Genomic DNA, 18064 nt, shown 5'->3' on the forward strand with positions numbered 1-18064 from the left:
CTTTCATTTTTTTTTAAAAACAAGTTAACAACTTATTTACTGGCATGTTTTCATATGGCAGAGTATTGCATGTTCTGTGGGGACTGAGGAACAGATACATTCTTCAATTGTTCATAGGGATTGTCACTGTGTCCAGAGCATTCTCCCAGGTTTACGGACATCAGAGAAAAATCTGAGATGAGCAGTAGTCCTGCTTGGGCATCTTCCCAGACATCTGTCATCCAAACTAGCATGTGCTCCAGAGTGGTACTTTTACAGCCAAGCAGGTCTCCCCCCCAATGACTCATATTGCTTCCCTTGAGCCCATTCCTGCTCTGCACCATTTTGCCAATATCTCATACTTACCAAAATGGGGGAGAAACGTAGTTGTCCCAAAAGGGGTCATTAGTTACCTACTCTGCAGGATGTACAGGAAGGGATATTGAGCCTTTGTGACAGATTGGGATACATACCTTCTGTACTTTAATGTAGTGACTTAAACTTTCCAGTGGAGCTTCACCACATCGATACAATAAACCCCAAATTCACATTGCCCAGTAAACACATATACACAGGAAAACAAATAACAGTGTGTGGTTTACAAAAATAAAAGATTGGCATCCTTGGCATATTATTGCACTTTTGCAGATATATTCTCTGGCAAATCGCTGATTTCTAAGACAAACGTGAGTCTGTGTGGACTTTGAGTTGACAGATAAAATAGTTAATCGGATACTATAGTAATCAGACCAACTACAGCTTAATGGAGTTGTTCTTGTGTCTATAACATTTATAAAAAAGGCAGTGTTTACATCACTTCCTAGGGACACCTCGAGTGGCAGTCACTCAATGTTCAGCACTGCATGGAAACGATGATCATTCCTCATAGAGATGCACTGATTAATTCTTGCTGCACATTAGCCTCCCAATGCGCATGCACATTCTGATGATCTCAGCCCAGGGGGAGGAGTGTTGGTTGAGCCAGTACCAGAGACCCCTTCAGCGCTCAAATAAAGGTATGTTTTAATCCTTTGTAAGGGTAGTATGGTGGGGCCTGCCACCTAACATGTGCTTTTTTTATCACTAAACTACATTTTTGTATTCCTGACTGTGACTGAATACCGTCACTGAGTGCCATCCCCACAAGTGCCCACTGCTTATTCTTGTGTTTCTCCTTGTTTTCCCGTGTGTTTCGTGCTGTGCCTTGTTCTCCCATTCAGGAGCGTTCATACGAACAGAGCCCGTTCGTCTCCCGAAGAAGGACCCCCCCGGTTCTCCATTAGAATATTCACACCAATCAATTAGAATGTTCACACCAGTAACATAAGTGTGAAACCGCAAGGGAAGTAATTAATAAGCGCTTCCTTTTCCTGGTGTTCGCACTGGAGCCTCAAGAACGGAGACCGGTCTGGAAAATGTGGTGGAAAAAAAAATCTGGAAAACTGGTGTGGGGTTCCTGAGGTTGGTGGGGACTGGCTATGTTGGCGGGATTTCAGTGCCTGGGAGACCAGGAGACTAGATCCCTCCTCCTGTGGGGGATCACCCTACCTGCTCCTAAAGGAGCCATAATCACTGGCCGGAGGAGATCCAGTAGCCTCCTGCCTGCATCCGGACTGTGAACAGGACAGACAGTGGCTGCAGGGGCTCCCTACTCGGGAGCTAGGAGTCCAGGCTCGTAGCTGCCCAAAGAGTGCTCTCTCCGGTGCTACCTATGTGGAGATATCCATCTGAGAGAGAGAGGCGCAAGCCACAGCAGAATCCCTAGAACTGTGAGGTGAATTCACAGCTGCAGAGTCCCGCTGGCCGCCTGGAAGTCCATGCCAGCCAATTGAAGAAGGGCTACCATTCAAACTAGTTTTGCACCCTTTTTCCTGTTTGGCGGCTAAACACCTGAGCACTGCTTGGCCCGATTTGGTTTTGCCCCCTTTTTCCCAATTGGCTCGTGGAACACCTCCCCGCCCCGAGTGCTGATTGGCGCGATTTGGTTTCACACCTGTCTCCTGATTGCGCGCCATTGGTTTAGGTGCGAAGTTTGCATTCACTGGCCTAAACCAACCGATTCAGTGGAACTGTTTTCGGGGATGAAATTATAATATATTCAAGCAGGGAAGATGTGTCAGGTTGCTCATGAAGATGGGGGGTAACCCCTATAAATAAGGATGAAAATACTAATGAACCAAGGGGAGACTCGGAGGTATAGACAATTTAACCCTCTCTAGTCTGCCCCCTGGAGTGAGGAGAGCAACACTTAAATAAAATAATAATAAAACATAACTTTCAATGAATTATCCAAAATTACCCCAAAATTTGGAAAAGTCCAGTCATTACAATTCTAATCAGTGCTAGCTTACGTAAATACACAAGCTTAATCATAAATGTTGCTGTGAACAAAAGGGGGGAGAAAGGGAAAAGGGAAACAAAAATGGTTAGGTTAAACCTATCTGTAAATGGCAAGTAACGGTTTAAACATGGAGGGTAGGAGCAAAGGGAGGACTAATATCTGGTCCAAATAAGCTATACCCTAACGTGCCTTCGAGGGCACCCCTTAAAAAAATCTAATGCTCAAACAACCTCCCACATTCCCACAGTACAACTTTCAAATGAAAGAGAAGTCCTAATCCCACATCCCCCCAGCAACACAAAAAGAAAAGTACAAATGTTGAGTCAAAATCGATCTAATAGTGATATCATAGCATGGTGGCTTGTCTCACTCTGTAAAGGCAACTGCAGCATCATCCCTAATCTGAATGCCTAACCATCGCTAGAAAAATCCCGACGTGCGTTTCGCCAAGTGCTGGCTCTTCCAAGGATGTTTTCGGGGATGTACAAAGCCCCAAGCCCAGACTTTACACAATGATTTCATGGGCTCTGAACATCAGATAGCCCTACTATTTGCAGGGATCCTAGCCGGGACCCAGAGCTATATATGTTCCCTGTGTGTGCCCCATTTCCTTCCCGGGATGCGGAGCCCCCTAAGTTTACCCTATATAAATAAAGCCTGTACCAATAAAGCATTGTCAGTGTTTGTGACGGATCACCTTGTCCCTGGATTAAAAACCCCTTTATTTCATTCACCTATGCGTTTGGGACATTGCCTTCTAATTTGTTTTCCCACAGGGGAGGGATTATTATATTCTGTATATGAGTGTCCTGGATCTGAGAGGCAATGTAATTGTGTAATTGTTTCTACTGTGGTTTACTCTCAGGTCCAGAGGGGAGTGCCTCTTGCATGGGGATTTACATAAAAGGTTGTGTGTGGCTCCATTAAAACCAGTTATCTCACAACATAGAGCCTTGTCTCATGCTGTCTCTCTTCTGCTTGGAGTGATAAATCACTAGCTCTTATAAGAGCTGTTCGTGCTCTGCATTACAGCATCCCTCCCAATAGGGGGAAAAGAACATCTCCGGTGGCGGAACCTCTTTTCCCATCGGGGTGGCCGCCCCAGCGTTGTACTCCCAGAGCTGTGTCTCGTCCTGTTACTGGAGGGGAGGGGGGGAGGGGAGAATGGATGCCTGCTTGTTGTAAGGGTTCCTGAGTGGCTGAAAGAAGGTATTAGTGGAGGTAAACGGTCGGGTTACCCAGGGTCCGCTATACTGACCCTATAGTGTTCCTTTAAAAGAATTACACTGTCTTCAATGTTCAACAGGAAGTGGAATATCAGAATATCTGGACTATTCACTGACACTATTTTTCAGCAGTTGGTTCTCCATGCTCTCCTCACTGTTGAAACAGTAGTCACTGGATGTGCAGCTACATCTCATAACTTTTTCTTGTTGTAGAGTATTTTGAATGCCGCTCAGATCTCATTCATCACATACAGTTATATCGGTATTCAACAAGTTCCACACAAAGTTGAATAAAGGTATCTAACAGCCTAAGTTCAGTCCTTGAGAAACATGTATACATGTTTTTGTATACAATATATATGTATATAATCTGAATTTTTAACGTTCAGTGTTAAAAATAACATCTGCTTTCAATGGCTACTCACTAAATCTAAATCTTGGGGAATAGATGTATGCCAAAAATCTCACCATTTCTGGATATATTGGGAACACAGCTGAGGCAAGCATATTTTAGTTTGCGGAAAATCATTTGTGATATCTGGCAATGAAACATCTCACTTTTAATATTTTAGGTTACGTTTACTGCTAAATCAGTCATACATGATATGTATTTAACAGATCTGACCTGTTAATCCCGATGGAATATGACTGAAAATAAACAAAAAGCCGTGCTGTACCCGCTTGGCATGTTGTATAAAAACAGTGAATTTATTAATTAAACCACTAGTTGTGGTAAACTAATGACAATCTTGCAAAATGTAGACAAAACCAAAATCTCCAAATCAATCACTTAAGCCTACATGTTGCAGCTTGTTGTCAATACCCCACAGTTTTAATTTAGTGAACAGATAAAAAAAATTATCTGACCATTTAATTTATTTTTAAAAATAAATAAATATGGAGTTTATAGGGAATCCATGAGTACATTTCACGCAAACCAACCTCCTGGGGGCAAGTGGCTTTATGGGTAATCACACACTTGTACATAATGCTAATTTATTTAATTGGGTTTTCCTTTTATGCTAAAGGATTTTGCTAAAGTAGCCTAATTTATCAAGTGACATTCACAGGGCCTCCCTAAAGGACTAAAGTGTAATATTATGACAAAAGGATCATCTTTATTTTTTTTTATTTGATTCTTTAATGAAGTTTATAACCAGCTGTGTAAATAAGAATGAAACTCAAACAAAGTTACTGTAATTCTACAAAGCAGCATTTCACTAATAACACCTGGCTGGCTCCAAATATTTTCCGTCCCAGGCAAAAAAGATTGTTGGAAAACTCTGCTTTTCATCCCAAAACATACTGCACCTTTTAGCCGCCAATGTTTTAGGATGTGACACGTGTTATTTCAAGGTTGGACCAACCTATGCATACACAGAGACCCGTTTTCATGATGCACTGATGTCATACAGTAAGCTTTAAGAGGTTTCCACAGCTGTTATTTGAATAGAAAGGAGGAAACCGTTCTGAAATCACACCACTAATTTGCTGGACTTAAAATAGATTTTTCGAGTACGAGAGGAGAAAGAACCTTTCTTCTACTGACTGGAAAAAAACAACATATGGAATGTGTCTTTTTCTTTAAGGCATTTCTTGAAGAGAAAATGTTTTCTTTGCAGGGAACAAAATAATAATTCCTTGAAATAAATAAAGATTTGTGACCTTCAGTTATTAATAATAGAATGCATGCTGAGCTGTTTGTGTTTAAAGAACATAATAAATATTGTCTGTGTGTACATATTTTCAATCCAAGTTAATGAACAACTAAACCGACTAGTCTACAGGTAGCCTTCCAGTAGTTGCAGAACTGTAAGTCACATGATGCAAAAGGTAGCTGTTCAGCTAATAAATATTTCTAACTAATATGAATTATGGGTAACCAACAGATATCCCTGCAGCCCTTGCATTCATAAAGTGCCAACATATTTTGCAGCACTGTATACATACACAAATATAATTATACATAGAGCTACATAGCAATATACATATGTGTGCATGTACCAGGTTAATATCTAATGTATATCTTTTATTTTAGTATGCTTGCTGTTCAGTTAACTCCTTTAGAGATCTAGTTTTTAAAAAAGAAGCAAAAATACACCTCAAAACTGTGTTTAGATTACCGAGTATCTAGAAATTAATATAAACACACCCTTGAAACATGACAAATATTTACCCATGGATTATGGCAATAAAGCCCGAGCTCTTTGCAGTGATAGTGACTTTGTTGAGATATCTGCTGTCCCTCCCACACTTAGCTTAGATATGACCATAAAAGGGCAGCGAGGGCAGCAATGAGGAATTTCTGGATTTGTTTGTTGGTGTGCAGTTCCCTAGGTAACCATCCCTGACTCACGCAAGGGGAAACCCTTTGTCATTATCAATTCACAGTGTCACAACACACTGGTTTATAATCTGGTGCAGACAAGCAGCCAGTGTTTCTGTCAAATGATGTAATTTTCCCTAACATTGCATCGGATCAGTGTAAGCTATGATTCGAGAACTTTCTCTTTCATTTTTGAAACACTACTCTTTGGTTATTTTTCTCTCTGTCAATGAGGAATGCCTCATTTATACAAATGTCAGTTTTATAGAAATGCTAGTGTATACATATAGATGAAAAAAAGTGATTTATAATCTATGCTTATGGTCAAGAGTATTATGATAGATGATATGCCAGCCATTGAACCATGGGTAATATGGGATTACGTATTTGTTACAATTAAAACGTGAGGACAAGCTCATACAGTTAAAAATTTAATGAAGTAAGCCCATTTATATAGAAACACAGTGTATTTATTTCAATGGAACTGGCAGAGGTCTAAAGACTTGGCTTCCATTCTGGAGGAATGAATCTGTCAGTCACTGGCAGCTAGATGAATATCCAGATAGATGACTGATGTGCCAACCAATCACGATGCACTGCTGAGCAAGCCTTTTGAGCAATATTTTTTCCTTCTGATATATTTTATCACTGGTACGTAGCCAGGACAATCGTATATGATCAGAGATTGGCTTTGTGAAAGACATATCAATTTCTGCAATGTTATCTTCAAAAGACAAAAACCCTTGGGGCTTAATGTGTGAATAGACCTAATTATATATTGGGACTGGATCTGCTGTTAGGCAGATGCCCTGTAGGGGTGTAAAGAACCTGTACCCGAAAGGATTATAATCACTGCCGGAGAAAATCTTCCCCATCTATGTGTACCCAACTCAGCAACCCTTCCCCGTGCCCGTTCCCTGTTTGCAGAGAGAGGGAGTAAGCAATCACTGTCAGTGGTAGCTACTGGCGTTACCTCTGGCACTCTGGCTCAGTTACATTCAGCACCACAACCCGGTCATGTTTGCCACTTGTTTCCAACCCCTTCCCAATAAGCAAGAAGGGTGTTTTTTGAGGGAAGCTATCATCCCTCAGGGTGATCAATCTCTCCGTAGAGCTAGAGCTCCCATTAAATGATCGGCTTATGGCCACGAACTTTCATAGCGGCTGGTTAGAACTTTAACCCGGTGGCATTTGGACAATACCGCATGAGTCTGAGCACTATTTTCACAGAATGAGCTATTGGATCAGCCCTTTCTGGGGATATATTACATATGGGTGTACAATGTTGTTTTGGGTGTGTTTTTGTAGTTATTCGGTGTTGAGTTATTTGTATCCGGGAGATAATTTGTTTAACCGATAGCTGACACAATTAACAATTAAGTTGAATAGATAACAAATGCTGGGGGTCTGTGTTTATAAACCTGTGCACTTTTCCAATAAAACCAGTCCAATAACCAATCCCTCGCTTTATTTTCAATAACACCTTAGAAGAATAGAAATAGAGTAAAATGAAAAAATGGGGACAGAGATAAGAGTGAAATGGAGAAGGAATTTGCATGCCCCACTGGGTCATGGAAGCAAGAAAGGGGATCAAGCATCTTGCAAAAGAGAGACTCACCACCCCAAACACTCCTCTTTCTGCTGCCATGAAATCAGAGTATTTTGTACTTGAGCAGTAAGTTTATCTATCAGAAAGGTATTTTTGATCCTCCGAGGGCACAATATAACCCACAGCCACGGCCAAAGCTCCCCTGGTAATTTTATCAATTCATTTCTGATCGGGAGATGATTGGTTTGGATATTAAGAAGGACTATGATTCAAGTGTGATCTGTCTATGGAGGATTATATCCCTAAATATTATGCTTTTGCAAGTATTCATCCAGTCGCTGTTTAAATATCTGTACAGACTCGGATGAAACCACTTCTTCAGGCAGAGAATTCCACATCCTTATTGTTATTACTTTAAAACAAACGAAAATTCCTTTGCCTTAGACTAAACCTCCTTTCTTCCAGTCTAAATGCGTGAACTCATGTCCTATATATGTATATTTATGTCCTCATGTTTATGAATAGATTTTCAGACAATGGATTTAATAAATTATTGTATCCACATTGACAATTGCCTAAGGGAGAGACGTACACATAGGGAGAGACAAAGACGTTTGTATACATGTCCTGCTCTAACATTACCTTCCACGGAACTCCTTGCTTTGCATCCTCATAAACCCACGAAATAAGGTGCAACAAATCTCCCACAATTAAGGCCAAACTGAGGGCTGTCCTTAGATGTAATAACATTGTCACAGATAAAAAAAAAAGCAGGGTGTGTAAAATAACCACCAACACACAGTGAGGAATACTTATATGCAGGGTAGACATCTGATTCATCTGTAAAAAAAAAAAAGCTCACACAGCATAATATTGCTTTATCCTTCAATATTAATCAAGGAAGTAATGGGTCGCTCACAATCTCCAGAGCCACATATAGCAGGATCTGGCTATGTTGGCTTGAAAATTGTAAACCTGCTTTGGTATTATTTTCCAATCCTGGTACTCCTTCTTCCAAAGAATCAATAAGGAGATTTTATAGTTTTTTTATTGTTTTTATTTACTCAATGGTAAAAGTAAAAACAAAGTAAAATACAAAAAATAGCAGCAAACAACAAGAAATCACAGTCCACAATTATGGAAAGCAGGGCCGCCATCAAGGGGTGACTTTCCCTCTCTGCACACATAGATAGCGAATATCGCTATCTATGTGTGCAGCCACGGGTCCCCGTATCCCTGTTACCTCAGAGGGGGCCCAGCACACTGCCTGTTCTTCTCTCTTCTAATAACTCTTGCAATACCTGGTTACCATGACCAACTCGCAAGAGTTATTAGAAGAGAGAAGAGTAGATGCAGTGTGCTTCATGGGCCCCCTCTGCGGTAACAGGGAGCCGGGGGGCCCCCCATGCCACCGGACCACCAGGGACTGGAATCTCCCCCCTCCCTGGACACATGTAAGCAGGGAGGGGGGAATAACATTTAATTCAATTTAATATAAAATTAAAAAGTTAATGGGAAAACACCCCTTCCTCCCCCTCCCCCCCAGATTGCACATTAGCACACACACACACTGCATACACTGACACAACACACACACACTGCATACACTGACACAACACACACTCTGCATACACTAACACAACACACACTGCATACACTAACACAACACACACACTGCATACACTGACACAACACACACACACTGCATACACTAACACAACACACTGCATACACTAACACAACACTCTCTGCATACACTAACACAACACACACTGCATACACTAACACAATACACACACTGCATACACTGACACAACACACACACACACTGCATACACTAACACAACACAGACTCTGCATACACTAACACAACACACACTCTGCATACACTAACACAACACACACTGCATACACTAACACAACACACTCTGCATACACTAACACAACACACACTGCATACACTAACACAACACACACTCTGCATACACTAACACAACACGCACTCTGCATACACTAACACAACACGCACTCTGCATACACTGACACAACACACACACTGCATACACTGACACAACACACACACTCTGCATTCACTACACACTAACACACTCTCTGCATTCACTACACTAACACACACACTCTGCATCCGCTACACACTAACACACTATCTGCATTCACTACACATTAACACACACTCTGCATTCACTACAAATTTACACACACTCTGCATTCACTGCACTAACACACACACTACATTAATTTCACTGACACACTCTGCATTCACTACACACTAACACACACTCTGCATTAATTACACACTAACACACACTCTGCATTCACTAAACTATGCATACACTCTGGATTCACTATACTGACACACACTATGCATTCACTACACTAACATCCACTCTCCATTAACTGTACACACAGCATCCACTACACAAACATCCTGTATTCACAGTACACACACATCCACCACAAATTGAAACACTCTGCATTCACTATACACAGACACTGCGTCTAATGCACACACTACATCCACTACAGACACTGCATCCACTAAACACATTTCATCTAGTACATACAAACACTACATCCACTACACAAACACACACTACATCACTGTACACACACTACATCCACTACTCAAACACACTCTGCGTTCACTATACACACTGCATCCGCTACACAAACACACACTCTGCATTCATTGCACAAACAGTATCTAATACACACAAACACTACATCCATTACACACATTCTAATTCACTTCCACTATACACACCACATTCAGTCCTGCATCATTGTCAGTGGACTAGGTAGGGCGTGGGCGGGCCCGGGAGGGGGGCAAGACCTTGTGCTTTGTCTATAAGTTTACTATTTACAAGCCAAAATTGCCAGAGCCTGCTATACATGACCCATTGCCTCTGTGATGAAGTATTGTGTGATTAAACAGGATTATGCCATGTGAGTTTTGTTTTGCTTTACAGATTATTTAGAGGTTTATTATCAGGTATTTCCAGTAAATAAATATACCTCACTGTGTGTTGGTGGCTATTATTGCACACCCTGCTTTTTGTATTACCTGTGATATTATATTGCGAGTGCCCTGTAAGTGGTTATAGACACTAGGGGAGCTGCACTTTCACTTTGTAATTAGTGCCAATCCACCCATATTCCATTGCTTTTTTGTTTCATTGTCCCCAATTTTTGTGTCAGCTAGACTAATTATTCCTGTCATCATACATGTCAATGATATCACTATACCTACTAACTCCTTGATTGATTCGGTGCAGCAGAAAACCTCCTTGATAGAAACGTTGCTAGTTCTTCTGCTTTATCTCTTATCCAAAGGCAACACCTTCGGCCACTGAGGCCATAGATGGTAGACCATTATTTAAACCTCAACTAGCCAATGTTACAAGTTACAAATAATTTCCAAATGATTTCTTCTCCCTCATATCCTATTGTATTGTCCTATTAGGTTTCCCGTTGTTGATTAAACATTGCCTCCACATCGCCCTTACGATTGTGCAAAAGCCTTGTTTGCTGGTACTATTCCACCTAAAAGGTAGAGTCTATCTACTCTCTAAAAAGAAGAACATAATAGTGGAGGAAAACATTCAAGAATCATTGGCTATCGTCGTCTCCAGCCAGAGCAGGATTCTTTTTTGTATCAAAGAAAGAAGGGGATTTGAGGCTGTATATATAGAGTACAGGGGTTGAAACCGTATTACAGTCCGTAACACTTATCCTTTTCCCTTAATAACAGAATTATTTTTTGCATAAAGGGTTCAAAGTATTTCACAAAATATGATCTTAAAAGGGCTTATTATATGGTGGAAATACGAGAGTGAGATTAATGGAAGACTGCCTCTAATACCTGTAGCTGGCATTATAAGAATTTGGTTATGCCTTTTGGCCTCTGCAATGCCTCGGCAGTCTTTCAGGATCTTATGAATTATGTTTTATTTTACCCATATGTGCTGTAGTATACCTTGATGAAATTCTGATCCGTTCGTCTGACCTCTGCTCTCATTACCAACATGTCCGGATGGTACTGACCAGGCTACTCAATAATGGCCTCTGACTGTACAATTGCTTGGTTATGTGATTTCTGAATTAGGGTTTAGCTTGGACCATATAAAACTAGAGGCCATATTTGTGGCCACTTCCACATTGGCTTAAAGTCATTCAACACTGTTTAGAGTTTGCTAATTATTATGAAAATTAATTAAAAACTTTACTCAGATTACTAAAAAGGGAATTAACACACACAAATGGACACCAGGGGCTTTTGGAGGTTTTAAAGCCTTAATATATGCTTTTTTATTGCACCGTGGTACACCCTGATGCTGCCTTACCATTTATCTTTATGAGGTTGATGCCTCAGGATCTGTGGTAGGTGCTGTATTGTCACAGAGGAAGAAACCAGACAAATCCTTACACCCATGCGGCTTTTATTCTAAGAAATTGTCAGACTCCGAAAGAAATTATGACATAGGGAATAGGGAGCTCCTAACTATTGTATTGACATTTAAAGAATGGAGATATATTTTAAAAGGATACACATCCCATATTAGTGATAATTGATCATAAAAACGTATCCTATATAGCAGAAGCAAAAGTTTGTCATCTAGACAAGTCTGTTGGTCCTTGTTCCTATCACATTTTAACTTTGTCATAACATACAGACCTAGGCATCATAACATGCTATGCTATGGACACATCTGTCCATTGATTTAATTGTGGAATTATCCCCTTCTGAAAGCAACACAGTTATACTCATGGTCATTGACAGATTTTCTAAGATTGCCCATTTCATTCCTTTTTAAAACAATCTACCTACAGTCGAACTCTTGGCCAAACTTTTTTCAAACCAAATATTCAGATTGCATGGTATCCCTTCAGAAATAATTTCTGACAGGTGATCTTAGTTTATTTCCTGATTCTGGGTGAGGTTTTGCTCAGAGATGGGCATCCAATGCTCATTTTATTCTGCATATCATCCACAGACAAACAGAGCTGCTGAAAGAGCTGACCAATCTCTGGAACTGTGTTTGCGCTGCTTTTTTACTCTGCTTTTCTAATTAATAGAATAATTGGACTGGCCTGCTGCCATGGTCAGAATTCGCTAGAAATTCCACTCATCATGCTTATACTGGGCTGGGTCATTTCCTTGTAGCCTATGGTGTGCAACCCAGTGTTCTTTCTGGTGTATCTTCGGACAAGGTAATACCCGCTTTGGAAACACACCTTGCTACTCTGCGTAAAACATGGGAGTACCTTGTCTCAAACAGCCATGCCCCAGAAAAATACGCTGATCACTTTTGTGCGACGGCTCCATCTTATCTCTCGGGTGAGAGGGTTTGGTTATCCACAAAGAACATATGCCTCCGAGTCCCCTCTGTTAAATTTGCCCCTAGGGTCACTGGTCCCTATAAAGTTCATAGTTCAACTAACCATGCATCCTATGCACTGGAGTTGCTTCTTCTCTCCTTATCCCAAATGCATTTAATATGTCTCTTTTAAAACCTTTGATATGCAATCGATTTACTCTGCCTGATCATGTTTACTCTGCCTGGTCTTATCGTTTCCTATGATGAGTTTGAGATCCATTCTCTACTTGCCTCTCGCTTGCCTCTCGCATATCTCTACAGTCTCTGGTACATTGAACGGGTTATGGCCCTGAGGACCGTTTACGTGCTTTGTTTGGTCCATACCTGTAATGCCTGTTTTCCTCTCAAGTTCTCTGCCTGGCTGGTGGGAGTTACTGTTAGGGTTGCTGGTGTTCTGTGTGACACTGCACGCTCTTGTTCCAGGTGATTTTATAATGCAACAAACATTGTCTGAATGTCGAACAACTCACCGGACTAAATTCGGGTCCGGATGATGTATTCACCAGATCAAATTATGTGCGATCGTATTACGTAGTAAGCAGTCTTATAGAGTTTTTACCACTCACAAATCATAAGGAATTCTAGGAAGATGTGGGCCAATAGGATTAAGTTCTCCCTATTTATACTCACCTCTCCCATTCCATGTTGCCTTGTTGTTGTTCTAGTTAGTCCAATAGCACATTCTTGTGCATTCTTGTTATGATATCTGATTATTGGCTTGTTTAACCTTTATGCTTTGACCTTGGCTAGTTTGCCATTTATCCAGTTTTCTCCGACTACTTTAAGGACGAGTACACGGAAAGTCTAATTTCTTATGTTCCTACCCTATCCTGACAGTGCACAACTGGGTGACTTCTCTTTCCTCCCTGAAGAGGACTACATGTGTGTTCCAAGGCTTTGCCAATAACTAAACATTGCAGGAGGACAAATATATGAGTCCTGAAACTAACTGGAATAAAGTATGAGAATTGCATTTTACTTGTCTTCAGTTGTGTATAGGAATGAGCATTCTTCCATGAAATTTGCTAAAGAAACACAGGACATTAACAACTTATACTATATTCAAAGTTGCCAATTAAACCCTCGACCCTCATGTTCAGTCTATGGAAATAAGACCTAAAATAGAAAAACACCCTTAATGTATGTAACTATGGAAACTTACATACAAAAGAAATAAATCCACATAACCATAACATGATTTGTTGTTATACAATTCCTATCTCTGTAGTCTAACATTAGTGGCCGTTCTACATAGTGGCAGAAAATGGCGTATGCACAGTAAGCTGAAGTTTGACTCAACACATCAGATACAGAAACAACGAAAAGCCATTTCTGCAGCAGAGCTGCTGATCTCTACAGATAATCTTTTCATGCTTCAAGATTGTAGCGTAGGCTTAGTAAACTGTGCCAGCCATTGCCAGGTATTTGGATATAGAGACAAGGCTCTTTTTTGAGAAATATAACTACAGCTGCTGTCAACTGCAATCCCCTGTAGAGATCTTTTATTACCTGCTGAGACCAAAGCCACATGGCAAACCCTGGGTGAGCTCTTCACATTCACACTTCTAACAGTTTATTTGCAGTACGTGATAATATGCATCGACTGCCATTTTATAAACAACACGATAAATAAAAATTATGGCATTCCCAGACATAGGTTTAACATTAAAGAAACATTCTGTTATCAATGCATACCTATTCTGGTGCACTATAGCATTTTTGCCATTTGCCAAGAAATATAAAAAGTTAAACTCGCTTCTCGTACGGCGGCGTCCTGATCTCACCAGGGCAGCCACTCCAGTTTTGTTTGAAATAATACAGGTGGATAATCTTGGCCAATCAAATTTTTCTCCACAGAGAAGCAATGAAGGCCTATTATGCATGTGCAGCAACTGCCTCGCTGTGCCAATACGACTCTTTTCACAGAGTAACATGAGACTAAATGTCTCATTTTAAATTTTTTAAAGTTCTTATGAGGAAGCGTCTTGGGTAGTTATCTGATTGACAAACACTAATATAAACATTGCAGCTTCTCGCAAACATCCAGGACCCAGTACCTCTGCATTACGCTGTAGAGGTTTAGTGCTGAGAATGTCTCTTTAAATATCTTTGCTGTTTCCTGACAGGATTTCACTTCTTCAGGAATGTATATAGCAGTCATTGCAATTTGGCTACTAAATCAGTGTAATGTCAGCATGCAGATCAATATTTGTGTAGAAGTCGAGGCTATGCTAGTTGTGGCAACCATCTCTGGGACTTCATTCCATAGCCTGCATATTTGAAGGATAGTTTGTCTCTCACTGAGCGAAAGCAACAACATATCATTGCTTCACCCCTGTGCCTGAGCATTAAATGTATTCACTTACTTTGCTAGAAAGTCTTCCTGCTTATTGGGACCTGTGATACTGTTGTATTTCTGGTTTCTGACATTGCCCTATTATATTGGATTTTCCTGATTTTTGATTTTCTGATCCTGGCTTGCATTCTGACCATCTTATTTTCTGTTATCCTGAACTCTACTTGTCCCTGTTTTTGCTAGACTGTAATCTGATGCTGTCAGCAACCACTGTCTAGGTAGTGATTGTGTTTCATTAAGTCTAGCCACTCCAAGGTCAGGTAATTCTCCTTTCTTTGCCTTTTTCATTTAATTCTCGTTTTCTACATACTGGATTCACATAACCTTTGTGGTGGCTGGTTAACTTTTAAGATGGTGGGGAGCCTGATTCCAGCCTTGGACTTTGACCTCACCCCCCTCAATGGAAACCACACCTCCTGATCTATCAGACTCATTAGAAACATTAAAATAGTTGTGAAATAATATATATATATATATATTATTGATTTTACATGAGTAAAAAACATGTTACATAATTATGTAATAAATCAGAGCAAATAATGATATTGCCAATACATACAACAATATGCAGTTACAACAAGTCAGAGCAATAGGCAATGCAGTTATATAAAAAGTGTAGGGCACCCCATTTTTGTTCAGAAAAAGTAATAGAGTTAAAATATATATATATTTTTAATTTTTAACATAAGATAACCCAGAAAACTATAGAAACCACAAGGGGGTTTAATTTCACAGTTAAGCACACTAATAACAAAACATAAGGCACAAAATATAAGCACCATAATAAGCATGGTGGTGGGGCCACTAGAATACACCATACCAGCCCCAGGCCTGGGAAGGAGCCACAGACACTGTAGTGAGTTTATGCCCAAATCATCCACGCAACGAGTCTTTGTATGGACCTAGGTAACAGGTGTGGGTGGTGGGGACAAATTCTGAATGGCTCTCAGCCCGGGAGGGCGCACTTGTGAAGTAACTCTGCTAAAAATGTAATCTATGGCCGGCAAAGGCTTCCGAGACTTCCCAACACATTGTCTCTCTGCTCTATCCAGAAGGCATGTATTCAGATTAGCCAGAATCAGTTGTCAGGACAGCTGAGCCTAGAACTGTGCAAAAATATAGTCAAATTTTGACAGGATAACATTAGTTGTGGGCAAGGCTCTAACTCACATAGCTGCAAGGTCATCTTGCAGCATACCCAGGTTCGCTAAGTTTCAGTCTGAATTCCACCTCTCAGATTAGTGAACAGCCACCACAGTGAAGGACGGGTTAAACCCTGCTGTTTAAAAGTGAGTAAAAAAGGAGACGAAAAGCATAATTCGCAGCTATATAAGTTAGTTCCAAGGTGAGGGATCAGCTGCAAACCCCACCTAGGTTGCAGTTAAGCCTAATCCATTTTAGTGGGATCATCCAACTGATAGAAAATAACTTTAGAAATATTTACAGGGAATTTATTTTTGTGAGTAGTAAATAAAACAAATGATTTACTGCCAATATAAAAAAAAATTGCTGTGCGACCATTCAGTATGGCAGTCAGGCTGGTTTAATCATTTGGGTTATAAAGCAATGTATTACTTAGTATTCAGGAAACTCTCTAGGTTAATAACAGAAACGGCGGGATGAGACACATGACTGGACAGTTAACTTAAATGGTTACACACTATTTAGGAAGGATAGAAAAAACAGGAAATGTGGTGGGGTATGTTTGTATGTCATCCATGAGTTAAAGGGACATTATTGTCACCAGAGCAACTACAGAAAATGCAGTGTTTACATTACAGCCAGTGGCGTACATACCGGGGTCGTAGGGGTCGCGGCTGCGACTGGGCCCGGCCCACCAGATATGTACCCAGGTATGTACCCAGAGTGGCCAACCAGGAGCAGGCCACCTCAGGGCCCCCCGAGGCTGGCCCTGCTGTCACCGGTCTGGCGGGCGCGTGAGGGAGCACTCTTCCTTGAGTGCTCCCTCTTCAGCTCCCTCACGCACCGCACTGATACCGGAGCCAGAAGATGACGTCATCTTCCGGCTCCGGCATCAGTACACGGCGAGCGAGGGAGCTGAACAGGAAGCACTCCAGCCTGCCCGCCAGGTGACACCACTGGACCCCAGGGAATCCCCTCCGCTCTCCCAAAGGTAGGGAGGCTGGGGGGATTAAATAAAAAAAAAAAAAAACGTGTGTGTGTTAGAGTGTGTGTGTGTTAGTGTTAGAGTGTGATAATGTGTGTTAGTGTGTGTGTGTGTGTGTTAGTGTTAGTGTGTGTGTGTGTGTTAGAGTGTGTGTGTGTTAGTGTTAGAGTGTGTCAGTGAGTGTGTTACTCTGTGTCTGTTACTGAGTGTGTTAGTTTGTGTGCGTCTGTTAGTGAGTGTGTGTTTTGTAAGTGAGTGAGTGTGTGTCTGTCTGTCAGTGAGTGTGTATGTATGTATGTCACTGAGTGTGTGTCTGTCAGTAAATGTGTGTGTCTGTTAGCTAGTGTGTATGCGTCTGTTCGTGAGAGTGTGTGTGTGTGTCTTCAGGGCCGGTGCAAGGATTTTTGCCGCCCTAGGCAAAAGTAAAGTTTGCTGCCCCCCCCCCATGTGACCTCACAATGCCCCACCCATATGATCTGCCATGTTAACTAACGCCAGTGCTGCAGTGCCGCCGTGTTTACATTAAAAGGCCTGCAGGGACAGGATATAGACACCAGAACCACTACATTAAAAGCTGCAGTGGTTCTGGGGACTATAGTGTTTCTTTAATGTGAGGTAAATTAGAGATTAGTGCCACGAATAATAGACTAGATTGCCTACTTACAACCAGATCAGGATGATGAGAGGCTCTAGCTGCAGTCTTGCTCCACCCTTCTGGATCTCTGGAGGCTGTTTGTAACTGTGGTCACAAAAAATAATG

Source organism: Pelobates fuscus, chromosome 9 (assembly GCF_036172605.1).
Source record: "Pelobates fuscus isolate aPelFus1 chromosome 9, aPelFus1.pri, whole genome shotgun sequence".
Lineage (NCBI taxonomy): Eukaryota > Metazoa > Chordata > Amphibia > Anura > Pelobatidae > Pelobates > Pelobates fuscus.